The 15,598-nt window shown below is 44.4% G+C and overlaps 1 protein-coding gene across 7 annotated transcripts in view; it reads left to right on the top strand.

Annotated features, from left to right (window-relative positions):
- The window catches only part of LOC147227320 (potassium voltage-gated channel subfamily KQT member 2-like), a 45,223-nt gene that overhangs the window by 6,474 nt on the left and 23,151 nt on the right, over window positions 1-15,598 (top strand). The window lies entirely within an intron of this gene.

Here is a 15,598-nt window from a genome sequence, read left to right as displayed (position 1 = left end):
GGGATGCCTCTCTGCAAAATGGACAGGATGACTGCGCTGTATTTAGGGGAGGATGGATGGAGCCATGTATCACAATATCTTGGCCAACAACCCCCTTTCCTCAGTAAGAGCCTTGAAGATGGGTCATGGCTGGGCCGTCCAGCATGACAACGACCCACAACACACATCTGGGGCAACTAAGGAGTGTCTCTGGAAGAAGCATCTCAAGGTCCTGGAGTATCCCTTGCCAAATCTCCAGACCTGAACACAATAGAAAATCTTTGGAGGGAGCTGAAGGTCCATATTGCTCAGCAACTGCCCTGAAACCTGAAGGATCTGGAGTTATCCGTCCGGAGGAGTGGGCCAAAATCCCTGCTGGAGTGTGTGTGCGCACCTGGTCAAGAACTACAAGGAAACGTCTGATCTCTGTAATTGCCAACATAGGTGTCCGTGCCAAATATTAAGCTCTTTTTTTCTGATGTATCAAATACTTATTTCATGCAACAAAAAGCAAATTAATTACCTGAAAATCATACAATTTTCTGGATTTTTATTTTACATCCCGTCACTTACAGTTAAAGAGTACCTATGATAAAAATGACAGACCCCTACTTGCTTTGCAAGTGGGAAAAGGTGACAATTCATCAGTGTATCAAATACTTAATACTTACAAATACTGATATTTGTCTTCTCAAGGGAGCAACAGATGGGCAGGAAACACCATCTCTAAGAATAGGGGAAGAAAGTGCCACACCAAACTGGAACAAAGGGTGGTGGCAAAAATAAGTTGAGATTGCGATCAGACAGTGAAAACAAAATGGTCTGTTAAATTTCTCATAGATGGTTTAGGGAGACCAATAGAGGGTTCAGTCCAGTTTTTAACAATTTTGCTGAGCTGATGTAGTGAGGTCAGAAGACGAGGACAGCAACAGACGGATGCTCAATGCCAAGACGTGATGGAGTGTCTGTTTCTCTGAGGTGGAGGATGTTTCACTGGATTTAAACAGCCAGAATCAGATTACTCAGATTGTTTGCTCTTTGTGTTGTTGAAATGTAATTCAAAAGTGTGGATGACACTTGCATTAACAAAACAGGACTGGTCGGCTCCAAGTGCATTTGTGAGTTTTATTTTCAGATGATGACACAGTTTTTCAGGCGGCACATTGGTGCAGTGGTTAAAATTTAACAAATGACAACATTTAATTTGACCTCTGTTGAATTTTGGATGTAATCTAATGATTTTTCATTTGAAGACATTACGCTCTTGTTTAACAACACAGACAAAATTCAGAATTCTGAGAGGAAAGCTGAAAGTTCTAGGGAAAAATGTCATTTCTTCTCTGATTTGAAACACAGTTGTTGGCTCTATCCTCATCACCAAAACCATCTACTCAAGAAAAAACACTGCCCCCATGACAGAAAGTATGAGGGACAGAAACAACAAAAAAGAACAATACTTAAACCAATAAATAAATGGATTAATAAATAAAAAAATACCCATTAATGTGCCAAAAATAATAAAAAATGCAGCACTACTATTATAAAATGTATTATATGTTGATGTATCTATTTTTTGCCTTGTTTTATCTCTATTTATTCCTTTGATTTTCATTGGCCATTTATTTTTATCATTTATTCATTTACAATTTCCCTTTTTATTAATTGGATTTGTATAATTTGTAAATGAGTAATATATGTATTTATTCATGCTTTTTTTTTCCAATTTTTGCCCCTCCTATTTATTTCCTTGTTTTGTACATGTAAAGTAAATCACAAATTTTGCAAACACTGTCTTTTATGATTGGTTAAAAAGTGTTTGATACATGATCAAGGCAATGATTTAACTTGACACTCAAATGGGAGGAGCACTAATTTTTCCAAAGTTGGATTATCCCCATGCACATAGACTAGCGTCTATTACATAGACGCTAGTCTATGTGCATGGGGTGGTGCTTGTCTGGTGGCGGTTCTTGTCATCATCACTGGCTAAATGCTGCAGTGCTGTCTATTTTCACAAGCAGAATTCACTCGGTGAAAATCCTCCCTTCCAGCTTTACTCTCCTCTGGTTTGTCGCAGTCTAAATTTAGCCTGATGTCTGGGGCGGCGTTGTAGTGCTGAGTGGGGCAAATCAATGTTTTCTTCTGCAGCTCAGGAAGAAATGCCAGCTTTTCTGCTTCCAATAACAGCCCCACAGTGTGATTGATCAGTAGGCACATTTCTATTGATACCATCTGGACTGAAATGGCAACAAGTGGCAGTGTGTGACACTGCCTGTTGCTGTTTGTGAAGTTCAGGACTGAATGAGACTGAGAGACTTCAGAGGGAATAAGCTGCTAATGCATTCAAAATGATATAGCCTTCCAATTGTGAAATCTTGGGCTAGTCAAATCCTGGTGCATCTAAAACCCCACAACACTAACCCCTAAGGTTAAGATTAGAGGTCCCCAAAAACTAAACACCGAGGCGCAAAATTGAAAATGTGGTGTATGCTAAATGTAAGGGACGCAAAACACCCGTATTAAGGGGGTGTGAATTTATCTCACACTGGGCGGCCAGGAGAAGCCAAAAGAGGTCTTAGCTCCTTGCCCCAACTTAATTCACCCTTTAATTACCCTGCAACCAATTAACAAGTGGCATGAGTAGGACCCCAGTGTATAATGATCACTACGGCAACCTAGGGTGTAGTTTGCATGAGTGAGGTGGTGTATCCTACCTTGTGTACCTCCCTCTCATGCAACCCTACAGTGGTAAGTGAGGCACCCCAACCCTGAGTAGATATCTCAAGATGAACTCTTAGATTAGTTAATAACACACTTGAGAAGCAACAAAAATAAAGTATGTTTCAATATTTTGTATCTCTCGCTACAACTTCAATATTTCACCCCAGAGTTGGGGAAAAGGGGGGTAAACAGAAAATGGGGCTCTCCTTGACACCACCCTTCAGCAGTACCACAACACGGCTCCACCCAGTGTTTGCTTTGCGGAAAATCCCCCACTAGGAAAACACCACACTTGAATCCCAGGCTTCAAGATGGGAAAATCTTGAAGCCCATTTCTCTCTCCATCACATTTCCCCCTTGGGAAACCCTTGCACACCAGTGACCCTTCTGCATACGCCATGCACCTGTCATGTGAGGGCAACCAACAGAGAAAGTTACTAGTACATGTAGTTATTATATAAGCATGGTTAGTGCATGAAAGATGTACACAAAAAAAAAAAAAACATCATCTCCTTCTCAAAACATATTCTTCACCTCTGACCCTTGCAGGTAGTATACCTCTTGTACTTCTTGTGGGTTGTCTCTGACCTTCGCCCTCATCTGTGTATACTTCTGGCTCATAAACATTCCCTTCCAAGGACTGAACTTCCCCTGGCCGTGTGTGTGCGTCTGGTGCAACCCTCACTAATCCCCGTCCTTGCCCCCTCTCCCAAGTCTCTTGTACTTCTGTGTTGAGTGCGCTTTGTGGCATGTGGACTAAATCATGAATGTCTTTTTCTGAGGTAGCCTCATGGTCTGCACGTGTCTGCGCACTGTGCTGTTTCTGTAGTTTCTGAAATGTGCAGTGTTTGAAATGTTGAAAGGTTGCGGGTGCATTGCACAGTCCAAAGGGCATGTGAGTCCAATGAAACGGGCCAAATGGAGTATCGACTGCTGTCTTCTCTTGGTCCTGCTCTTCTACAGCAACCTGGAAGTAGCCAGCAATGACATCGTGGGTTGAAAAGAGCTGGGCTTTGCCCAGGGCATCAAGTGATTCATCCACTCTGGGAAGTGGGTAGGCGTTCTTCCTAGTCACACTGTTGAGCCTCCTTTCGTCAAGGCAGAAGTGCATTGACTCATCCATTTTGATGACAATAACAGCAGGTGAGGCCCACTGGCTTGCGCTCTCCCTTGTGCTACCAAGTCCTGAACATGCCGCTTGAACTCTTGAAAGATGTGAGGCAGGACCCTTCTATGCCTCTTTTTTATGGGCTCTGCATCTCCCGTTTGGATGCTGTGGGTCACAGTGGTGGTGTAGTCATAGTCTGAATCATTCTGTGAGAAAACTGCCCGATGTTTCTTCAGCAGTTCATCCAACGTCTGCACCTGTGGTGAAGTGAGTCCTTGGAGTCTAGCCTGCACTGGAACAGAAAGCGGTATATCCTTTTCAGGTTCTGGGGTCATGTTACCTTCCATGGCTCATACATGCAGGACTCCGTTGTTCTTTTCAAAGGACACAAGCTCCTTATGTACCGCCTTCTTCATCAATTTCCCATCATGCACGCATGATGGGAAAGGGTGATTGCTTTGTCACTTGAGTTGAGCAGCCTCACAGGAACTCTGCCATCAGCCGCCTATGATGTTAATTACAAATAGTCCACGGGGTAGGCCAGTATCAGCTGAGACCTTTACCAGCACCTGGCACTTTGACTTGTGTGGTACCTGACAGCGGCCCTGAAAGGCGTTCTCACTGCATGTTGGAAAGGTGACGGGCTGCCTCCCTACCAACTTGAAATAGCTGATCTTTCCATCAGGGCCTATGAACAGCTCTCTTCTGCGAATTTTTGTCCGGACATGCCTCAACTGAGCCTCTCCCTCCTGCTGACTGTCGCACCTCATACTAAGAACTCCATTTGTGCTGCTAAATACCTCTTGGAGGTCTCCAAGCACATTCATCCCAACAATTCCCGATCCAACGGGTTTGCAGGCCTCATTCGGGTTTGTCCCTTAATACGAAAACACACTTTTCCGTTAACCCCTTTCCCATACATTGTATGTCTACCTGAACGCACCGGAGTACCGGTATGTCAAGGCCATTAGCAGCAGCGAGCCAAATCTAGTTTACATCCAAAAGGGCCAATTCACTTCCTTCAAAGTGCTCCTTGAAGTAGGACTCTGTGTCAGAGTCGTGACCTCTGAGCCAGTGTCTAGGAGGCAGCTTGCTTCTATGCCATTGATTTGGATGTCAATCACAAGGCACTCTCCAATAGCCCCATCACGTTGAGATCAATCCTCCCCTCCTCGAGCGTTGCTTGCAGTCTGATGATCAACAATACCTGTGCCGGCCATCATCCGCACAATGCCGCCAACTTCACCTTCCTCCACACTTGCTTCATCTTTTACGAGCTTTGTAGGGATTCATCTTACAGCAACTTGTCTTGTTTTGTTAGCACACTCTGCTTGTATGCCCGGATTGGCCACAGGTGTACCAGATGAACCTTCCTTCATTATCTTTTAGTGGCAGCTTCATCAGCTTTACTGGGGATTACTGTTTTTTCTGCACTTCAAGGAATGTTTTAAACAGCTCCTGCCTGGCTGCCGGACCTTGGATTGCCTCCTGCAATCATTTCCAGTGTTGCAGGAGGGGGGTAATTCTCACTGTTGCTGCATTGATGGTGCCCCATATTCGATTATGCGGGGGGTCAACTGTGGAACCTCCTCCTCATCAGACCAGGAAATAGCTGCTTGCATGAGGGCAATGAAGGTTGGATTCTTTTGCTCCTTGTCTTTTCATTTCCCAACACAGGAAATCTTCTCCCAAAACGAACTGTTCCTTCAGCATAGCTTCTACATGAGGGATACAAGTCTCATCTCAATGTTTCACCCCGTTGAGCTTTTCTTGGAGGCCATTAGCATAACTACGAATAGTCTCTCCAGGTAATTGCTTTCAGTTGTAAAATTTCCTCAACCTCATACCAGTGAGGACCTTATCTTCATATCTTTCTTCCAGCACATCAAATATCCCCCTGGCACTTCCTGATTTCCCATCTAGTATGAACTTGACAGTGAACTTTGCTTCACCTTGCACTCACCTGACTCACCAACTCACCTTCACCTGGGATGTGCTCTGCGAAGACCAGGGCGAGGACATTGGAAAACTCTCTGCCTGCATTACAGACTATGTGAACTTCTGCACGAACAACATCATCCCCACCAAGACAGTGCGTTGTTTCACTAATAACAAACCCTGGGTGACTAAAGACATTAAGGCCACGCTGAACAGGAAGAAGGAAGCATTCAGGAGTGGAGACAAAGAGGAGCTGAGGAAGGTGCAGACTGAGCTGAGGGAGAAGATTGCAGAGGGCAAGGACAGTTATAGGAGGAAGCTGGAGAGCAAACTCCAGCAGAACAACATGAGGGAGGTGTGGAGTGGGTTGAAAACCATCACTGGCCATTGAGAACAAGGAAGCCAGATGATGGTTGGAGACATGCACGTGGCCAATTAATTAAACCTGTTTTTCAACAGGTTTGATGAAGAAGCCTCTGCCCGCCCTCCCCCCAGCTCCGCTCAGGACTTTCCTCCCCCTGTGCCCTCACCCCTCACCTCTAATACTTTTCCCCCTAGCCCATGCACCTCTTCTGCTTCCCTGGACGATGTCTCGTCAACACCTCAGCCCTCCTGCCCCCCAATGGGACTCTCCCCACCCCCTCCTGTCACCTTCACCGCTGAGGAGGTGAGGAGAGAGTTCAGTCGCCTTCAACCCAGGAAAGCCGCCGGCCCTGACGGACTTAGCCCCAGAGTGCTGAAAGGATGTGCCTCTCAGCTGTGTGGGATCTTCACATACCTCTTTAACCTGAGCCTGATCCAGATGGTTGTCCCTGACCAGTGGAAAACCTCATGTCTGGTCCCAGTGCCCAAGAAGAGGAATCCCAGCACACACAGCGACTACAGACCAGTGGCCCTGACATCACACGTCATGAAGTCGCTGGAGAGGCTCGTCCTGAGGCACCTTCGTAATGTTGTCGGACCTTCGCTGGACCCCCCGCAGTTCGCTTACCAGCCCCGGATTGGTGTTGAAGACGCCATCATCTATCTGCTGCACAGAGTATACACCCACCTTGAGGAGGCAGGAAGCATTGTGAGAGTCATGTTCTTTGACTTCTCCAGTGCTTTCAACACCATTCGACCTGCCCTGCTGAACAGGAAGCTCCTGGACATGCAGGTGGATGCTCCACTCGCGACCTGGATCAACAACTACCTCAAAGGTCGGCCGCAGTACGTGAGGCTGGGAAACATCACGTCGGACACCATTGTGAGCAGCACGGGGGCGCCGCAGGGGACGGTCCTGTCTCCCTTCCTGTTTACGCTCTACACCTCAGACTTCAGGTTCTCCTCGCAGTCCTGCCACCTGCAGAAATTGTCAGATGACTCTGCCATCGTGGGCTGCATCAACAGAGGCCAGGAGGAGGAGTACAGGAGCGTGGTGGACAGGTTTGTGGAGTGGCGTGGACTGAACCACCTGCAGCTCAATGTGTCTAAGACAAAGGAGCTGGTGGTGGATTTCAGGAAACAAAGGACCCACCTGAATCTGGTCACCATCAGGGGTACTGATGTGGACATTGTGGACACCTATAAATACCTGGGTGTCCACTTGGACAATAAACTGGACTGGACTTTTAACACTAATGCTATAATCAAGAAGGGTCAGAGCCGTCTGTTCTTCCTCAGGAGGCTCAGATCTTTCAACGTCTGCAGGACCATGCTGCAGATGTTTTACCACTCGGTGGTGTCCAGAGCCATCTTCTATGCTGTTGTGTGCTGGGGCAGCAGCCTCAAGACAGCTGACGCTAACAGACTCAACAAGCTCATCAGGAGAGCTGGATCCGTCCTGGGCGTGGAGCTGGAGTCTGTTGTGCAGGTTTCAGAGAGGAAGATGATGAGGAAGCTCCTCAGCATCACGGACAACATCCATCACCCCCTGCATGCCACGTTGATGTCCTGTCGGAGCTCTTTCAGTCGTAGACTGATACCACCAAAGAGCTCCACTGAACGTCACAGGAGGTCTTTCCTACCTGAGCCTATCAGACTTTTTAATTCCTCTTCCCTCAGCCGCAGGGAATCTTCAATCTTTGTAGTTACTGCTAACAGCTAAAACAATTTATATTTCATTATATTTCTTATTCTTCCTCCTTTCCACTATTGTCTATTACTGTTATGTTTTTACTTGAAACTCTGGCACAACAATTTCCTTCGGGATTAATAAAGTTGTTCTCATCTCATCTCTCATCTTTAAGGACCTGTTTAAGCAGCTACGCTTGGTCTTCCTCAGGGATCTTGGCTACCTTGAAATAGGATTGTGTGAATGTTATCCATTTTTTGACACATAAACTCATTCTGAGATGAGTAGCGACTGAAATCAAGATACTTCCTTTTCCTGGGAATATAGACTGCGTTGGCCTGCTCCCTTTTGATGGCAATTTTTGGAAGGGAGAGCACTTCTCTCTGTTCCTCTCTGGCCGAAGCTAACGTTAGCGCAGTATATCGGCATCGGCCCCTCTTGCTCGGAGCCGGTTCTACCTCGAGCCTCAGCAAATACTTGACAAACAGTCTGTGTTTAACTCACAAAAGGACAACAGTCCTTCTCTCTAACCCGATCTCAACTGTGATCTTAGCTACTTGTACGGAAAATACAGCAAATTTCTTTAGACTTTTCCACCTTTTCCGACATCCACTCCTTTTTTTTCTTTTTGGTTCTCTCCTCTCCCTCCTCTCCCTGGGACAGGGCTTCCCTCGGCACCGTCCTTGGCCACCCAGTGTTGTGCGGAAAATCCCTCAGCAGGAATAACACTGCACTTGAATCACAGCCCATTTCTCTCTCCGTCGCATGAAGTTTAATGAGGAAAGTGATGACCTCTATATTGGCAAGATGAAATAACCCCTCCCAGGGTGGCCCAACACAGATGAGCCACCTCCTCAGGTCAAGATTTCATGGTCCACCTATACCTCAAGGACATGGACCACTTCTTTGAGGACAGCAATGTCTACATTCTGGCCAGGGAAGACACATTTATTGAGGTGTCAACGAGAGAGACCTTCACTGAACAGAGGAAGGGGTATTTGATGCAACCTTTCGTTTACATACAATACAGTACTGAGTTCTGTCTCAAGACAGATCATCGCACACATACCTGCAGATCAATCTGCACCTCACCCTGCAACTCACCTGGAAGGTCAACAACCCAAGCCAGGCCCCGACAAACCCCTGCCCGAGCCTCACCGCATGTGAACCAATGGAACTCCGAAAAAATGAAATGAGATGGATTAAGGTGAAGGATCTAGAACACAGTTGTTCAGATAGCAGTCATTTTTCTCAGGGTTTATTTCAAAAGCTCAAGACCAGCTACCAGCAACTACTGTCTAGACTCTGCTGCTGACTTTATAGAGTTGGCCGCTGGCTGACTTGAGTAAGGTAGGGATCCAAAAATCTACTATGCCATAAGGGTTCATCCAGTTAAGCAAAGTGTGCAAACATATACTGCTCAAAAAACATAAAGGGAACACTTGAACAACACAATGTAACTCCAAGTCAATCACACTTCTGTGAAATCATAGTGTCCACTCAGGAAGCAACAGAGATTCATTTTGACTTGTTTTAAGGACATTACATCAAAGTTGGATCAGCCTGGAGTTTGTTTTTACACTTTAATTTTGAGTGTGATTCCTAATCCAGACCTCCATGGGTTGATACAATTGATTTCCATCGAGCATTCTTGTGTGATTTTGTTGTAGGCACATTCAACTGTGTAAAGAGCAAAGTATTTCATAAGAATATTTCATTCATTTAGATCTAGGATGTGTTTTTTAAGTGTTCCCTTTATTTTTTTGAGCAGTGTATATTGTGTTAGGTATACTCAGTAAATATATCAATTATTATATATTCAGCATTTTAATGTGGGTAGATCATTTTCTCAAGGTCATTTCAAAAGTAGCTCACAGCAAGAAGGTCCTTAGTATGATTCTCATAGGGGGGTTTTCTGTGTGGAGTTTGTACCTTCTCTCCTTGTCTGCTTCCTCAAGGTTCTCCAGTTTCACCCTGCAGTCCAGAAACATGCAGACATTTAATTGGAGATCCTAAATAGCAAATCAATAGTTGTATGTCTCAATATGTAGCCCTGTGGTTGACTGGTGACAGGTCCTGGTTGTACCCCTGCCCCCCGATGAAAACATTTCATTTGTTTGATCAAATAATTTTATCAGTAAAAGAGACTCACACTGATGAATACGTTTATCAGATTGTTTAGGCTGGTTTACTGTTTTTTATCAAACTGTTACAATAGCCCATGCAATTGCTATTTTTATCACAAATCAACAGCCTGATGTCTGAATGTAAAAGTATATTGTTGATCTGAATTTGTTTTTAAAACTGTAGTAAACCCACTCTAATAAATAAAGGAGGAGCTCCACTGAACGCCACAGGAGGTCTTTCCTCCCTGAGGCGATCAGACTTTTTAATTCCTCTCCATTCAGCCGCGGGCAACCATAAAAACCTATCTTTAACCTAAAAAAAAAAAACAAAAACTGTGCAATATTTCATTTCACTGTGCAATATTCAGAACTGTGCAATATTTCATTTCACAACAGTACACTACAATTTTTCCTTTTATCATACGATTGTGCACTCCTTACCTCACTTGTTTACTAAGACACTTTATAGTTTCACTGAGACACTTTATAGTTTATAGTTTATTTTATTTCTAACTCTGCCTTTTCTTTTTAATATTTATTACTGTTATATTTTCTGTAACTCTGGCACAACAATTTCCTTCGGGATTAATAAAGTTGTTCTTATCTTAAACCCAATTACAAATTAACAGACATAGCTGTGGAGTCTGCTTGGCTCAGCAAGTTATAACTTGACATTGCAAGACGGCAGATTTGTCTGCAGTTTTCAAACATATCAGTGCTGCTTGCCCTTTGCTTTGAATGTTTTATGGATACATAAATGGAAGAGCGACATTAGATCTGATATATCTCACAGAGGAAGCGTATGATAAATGTTATTGAATAGAAAGGGAGTGTTGCCAGTCCCCACAGCTTTCCAAGGAGAAAGAAGAGAAGAAAGGAGTGGGAAACTACTTGTGGATGCATGCAATTTCCTAACAATTCGTAACTCGTCACTTTTTTCTGGATGCATATTTGACACATTTAGCTGAGCCGACCTGCTGAAAGAGCCCATGGGTGCTGCTAGTTTTTCACAGACACTAAAGCTAAACAAGGACGCTCAAAAAAAAACGCCCCAGGCAGGAGACGCTGGGTGTTGTGTTGCGAGGATTTCAACAACCCGCTACTGCAAAAGTAGTATCCGATGATGATATGCACGCTCTCTCTCTGTTAGCATAGCAACGAAATTACCGCAGGCACACCAGCGACTTAGGCAACTCTTGCCTCTTTACGTCTTTGTTCATTTTATTTTTAAGCTCATTATGGCCTCTGTCTTCAGCGTTACCCTCCTCGCTAATGCCTCTCGGGTTCAAATGGGAAGGGTTGCACAGATTTAATTGTGCAAGACTAAGTTGCACCGTACGGTAAAATGAATCGGACCGAGTCCAGGTCAACCCTAGCGTTGCGACGTAAACAACCCCAGCCTACGGGTGAAAAAGGTTTTATACAATTTTATATAAACTAAGATAGATATGTTGAGAGATCTTATTATTGTTTTTATGTAGCTGGTAAAATTATTGATCAAACAGGACAATAACATTTTGGTAACTGGGGATCGCTTTAATATACTTGGGATGGGTTTCAACTGAGATGACACCATTAGGATGTAGCAAAAACTCTTGTAGTGTATCGAGAATTCAGTTTCACCAGGCATATCCTCCCTGCTGTTGCCATTAATTATGAATGAGATGCAAAACACACACACACACACACACACTGCATGTTGTAAGAGAGTGACCTCTTCATAACCTGAAAAACAAATGTACAGAACAGCTTGGGATAAATGTGCTCAGAGTTACTTTTTCGCTTTTTGATGAAATGTTGTCATGTTTCTGGTGAATAATGCATGCTCCTTTATGGAAACTACTACTGCTGCTGCTGCTGCTGCTGAGCATCAACATTGATCTCTGTTGCTCCATGCTGACTTACCGACAGTTAAGGCAATATGATAAGCTGGGTTTATATTAATAGAACTGCAATAAATACAGACAATACTATATTCAAAGTAATTTCCAAAGTGGGCAATATTACTGGAGTTGTATGAATTATGGAATGAAGTGGCAGAAGATGCAAAGCAAAAGACAAAGCTGTAGATCCAAGGTCAGGGTAGATCATGCAAAAATAGGACTTCAGCCTTACTGTCACTGAGAGGAGAACACATTTGGAGTCATCCATTAGATTATATCAACCATTTTGGCCTCCTCGAAAGTATTTTAAAAGGAGCGGTATCTGAAACTGGAGTAATCTGCCAAACTCAAAGGTTATTTGTAAATGCAAGATGGCTGCCCTTCAGAAGTAGAAAGCTCAAACAGTGTCCTCAACTCACCAAATAGGAGGTTTGATATGATGCTCTGTTCTAACTGATTTATTGACTCAGGACTTTCCATCTTCCATGGAACATAGGAAGGGTCTGCATTTGTATGACTCATGAATGATTTGACCAGATTTTTCACTATACTTTTTATTCTATCCTCTTGAGTCTCTCTGTGAATTTCGCTATATTGAAGCTTAACTTAGGATGCTGTGATATTTGGTGGACTGTTTTTAAATATGTGGTGACATACACAGTGAGAGAAAATCACTATTAATTGATAGAATCTTGTAGTCTTGCTTAAACCAACTCCCACCTTGTGGATTCACCAGGAGTTCTTTCCAGGATAGAAAATGTGGCTCAAATGTAGAAAGGTAGATGGAAAGTTTGTATTGTTTCCAGCTAACAGTAAGAGGCAGACTGTTAAATCAGTGCTGGTACAGGTGAAAGGACACATTAAGAAATGTCAGTCCTGGACATCAAACTTTTGTCTGTAATGCAAACAGGAAGTCTCTTTCAGGGTTATAGCAAGATAACTCCTTTTTAGTCTTCCTTTCTTCCAGTGCAGGTATGTCAGAGCAAGGTGGAGACTGAAAATGTCCTTTTGGCCACTGTAGCATGAATATGTAACTCGTTTCTCTAGTTTTCATCTGTCTGTATTTTTTTCAGTTGTAGTGGTAATGGTTTGGTGATAAATTTATAGTGCGGTGCGTTTACTTTATTACAATGCACGATGCTTGGTGAAAATGGACACAGGGGTTAGTTATCTCCGGGAGCTTGATGCTTTAGCCCCTTGCTCTCTTGGCTCTGGAATAAACTCCATGGCCTTTCCTTGCCTGGGTTAAGTAGACACAACCATCAATTACGTCTATGCGCTTATGCTGACAATAATGTTTTCATGTCATACAAGGATGATGTCCAGCACCTTGTGAATGCTCTCTCTATGAGAGGGAATGTTCAGCAAACGTTATTGGACCGATGGAGTGGCCAGACATTACCCACTGTATCTGCTGGCGTCAGTTGGGAAAGGGAAGGGTTTTAGGTAGGGGGTTCAAACTCAATTCAGCTGGGGGCAGCTGGAGGTAGAGTCTGGTTGAAGCTAGGCTGTTTGAGTATTCCGCATAAAAGGTTTCAAGTATTCAAAAACAAAACCCAAAAGGTACATCTGTCCAATCTTTAATGGTAAAAGTTCTTCAGAACATAGGCTCACCTTCTACTTCCAGTTCTCTTACCTACTCCTTGCCGCTAGAGCCCTGGCAGTGCTTTGCACAGTTGACCCACATTTGGCCTGAGGGAGGAAGTAACTGAGATTCTCAGGATATCTTTAGATGCTCATTGGTGATTATGGACCTGTACCCTGACTTCTTCAAATTCATGGTGGAGAAGAGCTTTTCAAACAGATATGTGCTCCAAAAAAGGAAAATGTTCTCCGGGAACATCCTGGAAAGCTCAGGAGGGCTGGGGAGTTTCCCGCCTTTCCAGGAAGTGTCTGTGCTCGTGCTATCCTTTCTTTTCATGGCAGGTTTTGAGAAAGACATGACCGAGGCTGGGTGACAAAAAACACTTTGAATAATGATATGAAAAAGCAAAAAAGAAACAACTAAGAATTATAGATGATATAAATAGTGAAGTTAGAATCTATAACTTCTTTGTAATATTCGTAGGTCCTCTGTACTTTGCACTTTTTGCTCTTCATCGATTTGTTGTAGCCACATGATCAGACACCTTCGTGAAAGGGAGCTGGCAAGCCCGGTACAAGGCACCGCTGAAAAAACAGACAGGCAACCTCCCCTGGAGACTTGTGTTCAGCGCTATAGCCACAAACACATTTAGAGCACACACCTGGGGTGACATGAGACTGTTTGTTCTGTTCACATTCTTAAACATTGCACTATTTGTTTATTGAATGTCTTATAATTAAATACATCTACATTAATGCAATCTACCCCTGTCACATCTGCATGACTGTGGCTTTCAGCCAGGAGAAAGTATTGTCAGGCGGCTTTCAACTTTCACAGGGCATTTCAATCCTGAACCCCAACACCTTCCAGTTGGTGGGACGTCAGTGGTGTAGCAAGTCACCGCCCATCTCCTCCTTTCCCCCAGCTGAACCACTCCCTCCTATTCCAAAGCCAGCAAGATGCTCTTTCTCCTGCCTTCTGTAACCTACAAACAACTGCCTTCCTGCTACGCTCTGGGCTGTAAGCGTCTTCCATACAGACAGTGCAGGGAAACCCGTACATCCAACAGCAAGTGGGAATAGCCAAGTCTGCCACTCTTTGGTCCTACACTTCTCAACAAGGTCCTGATACTTGGTGGGTTTCATCTTTTCTTCTCATAGACCTCCTTGCATCTGTCTTTCCTGGGGACTGTCAGTTCAATCAGAATAATCGTCCTTGCCACGTCTGGCCTCAGTGGTACGTGCGCAACCTGAGTAAGAGGAGTCTCCTTCCCAGGTCCAAACTGGTGGTTTCTTCCCTTCTCTGATGAACTGCATGGATGGCGTTGGTCTCATTCTGGTCTGAAGCTTTTTCTGTCCCTCCCGCTCCAGGATGTCAGCAAGTGCACAGAGAATCTCATCACGGCACCATCTGTAGCCTCCTTGGCTAAGATCTATCCTGCATCTCGCCAGTATGTGTGCCATTGTTCCTCTCCCCTTGCATAGCCTGCACAATGGGTTCTCCCTCATTCCTTATCTGTCGAGGTTTGTTGGTGATGGAAGGGTCTCATAAACTGACTGGATCCAAAAAGAGATGCGAAAGGGCTCTAGTCTCCAAATCTCAGGTCACATGACCCTGTGCTATGGAAGGTCCCAATTTGTTCAGGCTCCTTGTGATCTGAGTTCCTGCTCCTTTGTCCCTCCAGGTATCAGACCTCAGCTTGGATCATGTCACTTCCCTGCCTTCAGTCTACTTTTCCCTACTGCTGGAAGTGGGTGGATCCAGGTCGTTGCTTCTCTGCACATGGGTTACCACTACGCTTTAGCTTCAGCTTCAGCTTCAGTAGGCTTTCAGCTTTTGCAGATGATGTGTTGGCTGCCAATTTGCATCCTCATTGTGACACCTGTACTTCTGACCTTTTCATCAGTGAAGCCTTGGTATATCATTGCGACCCTGCACTTCGCCACCTTGAACTCCTCAACCACTGAAGATAGGGGGAATTGTAACTGATCAGACCTGATGTTAAGCATTACTGATGTAAAGCTCAGTGGTATTCTGAGCCACTTGCGTAGATATTTGTTCATCCGCTTCTTGATTCCTTCTACCGCTGTCAAAGGAACTTCATCGATGCGTTGTCACATGAGTCAGGCCTTGAACTTCTGACCGGTCGATCTTCTCCAGCCATTCATCTGCCTGTTTCTCTGTCCTGCAAATGTTGATGCCGCT

The sequence above is a fragment of the Fistularia commersonii genome, chromosome 14 (genome assembly GCF_037954325.1).
Source record: "Fistularia commersonii isolate RoL2024-O1a breed Wild chromosome 14, RoL_Fcom_v1.0, whole genome shotgun sequence".
Taxonomy (NCBI): Eukaryota; Metazoa; Chordata; class Actinopteri; order Syngnathiformes; family Fistulariidae; genus Fistularia; species Fistularia commersonii.
This window is presented reverse-complemented; position numbering and strand designations above follow the sequence as displayed.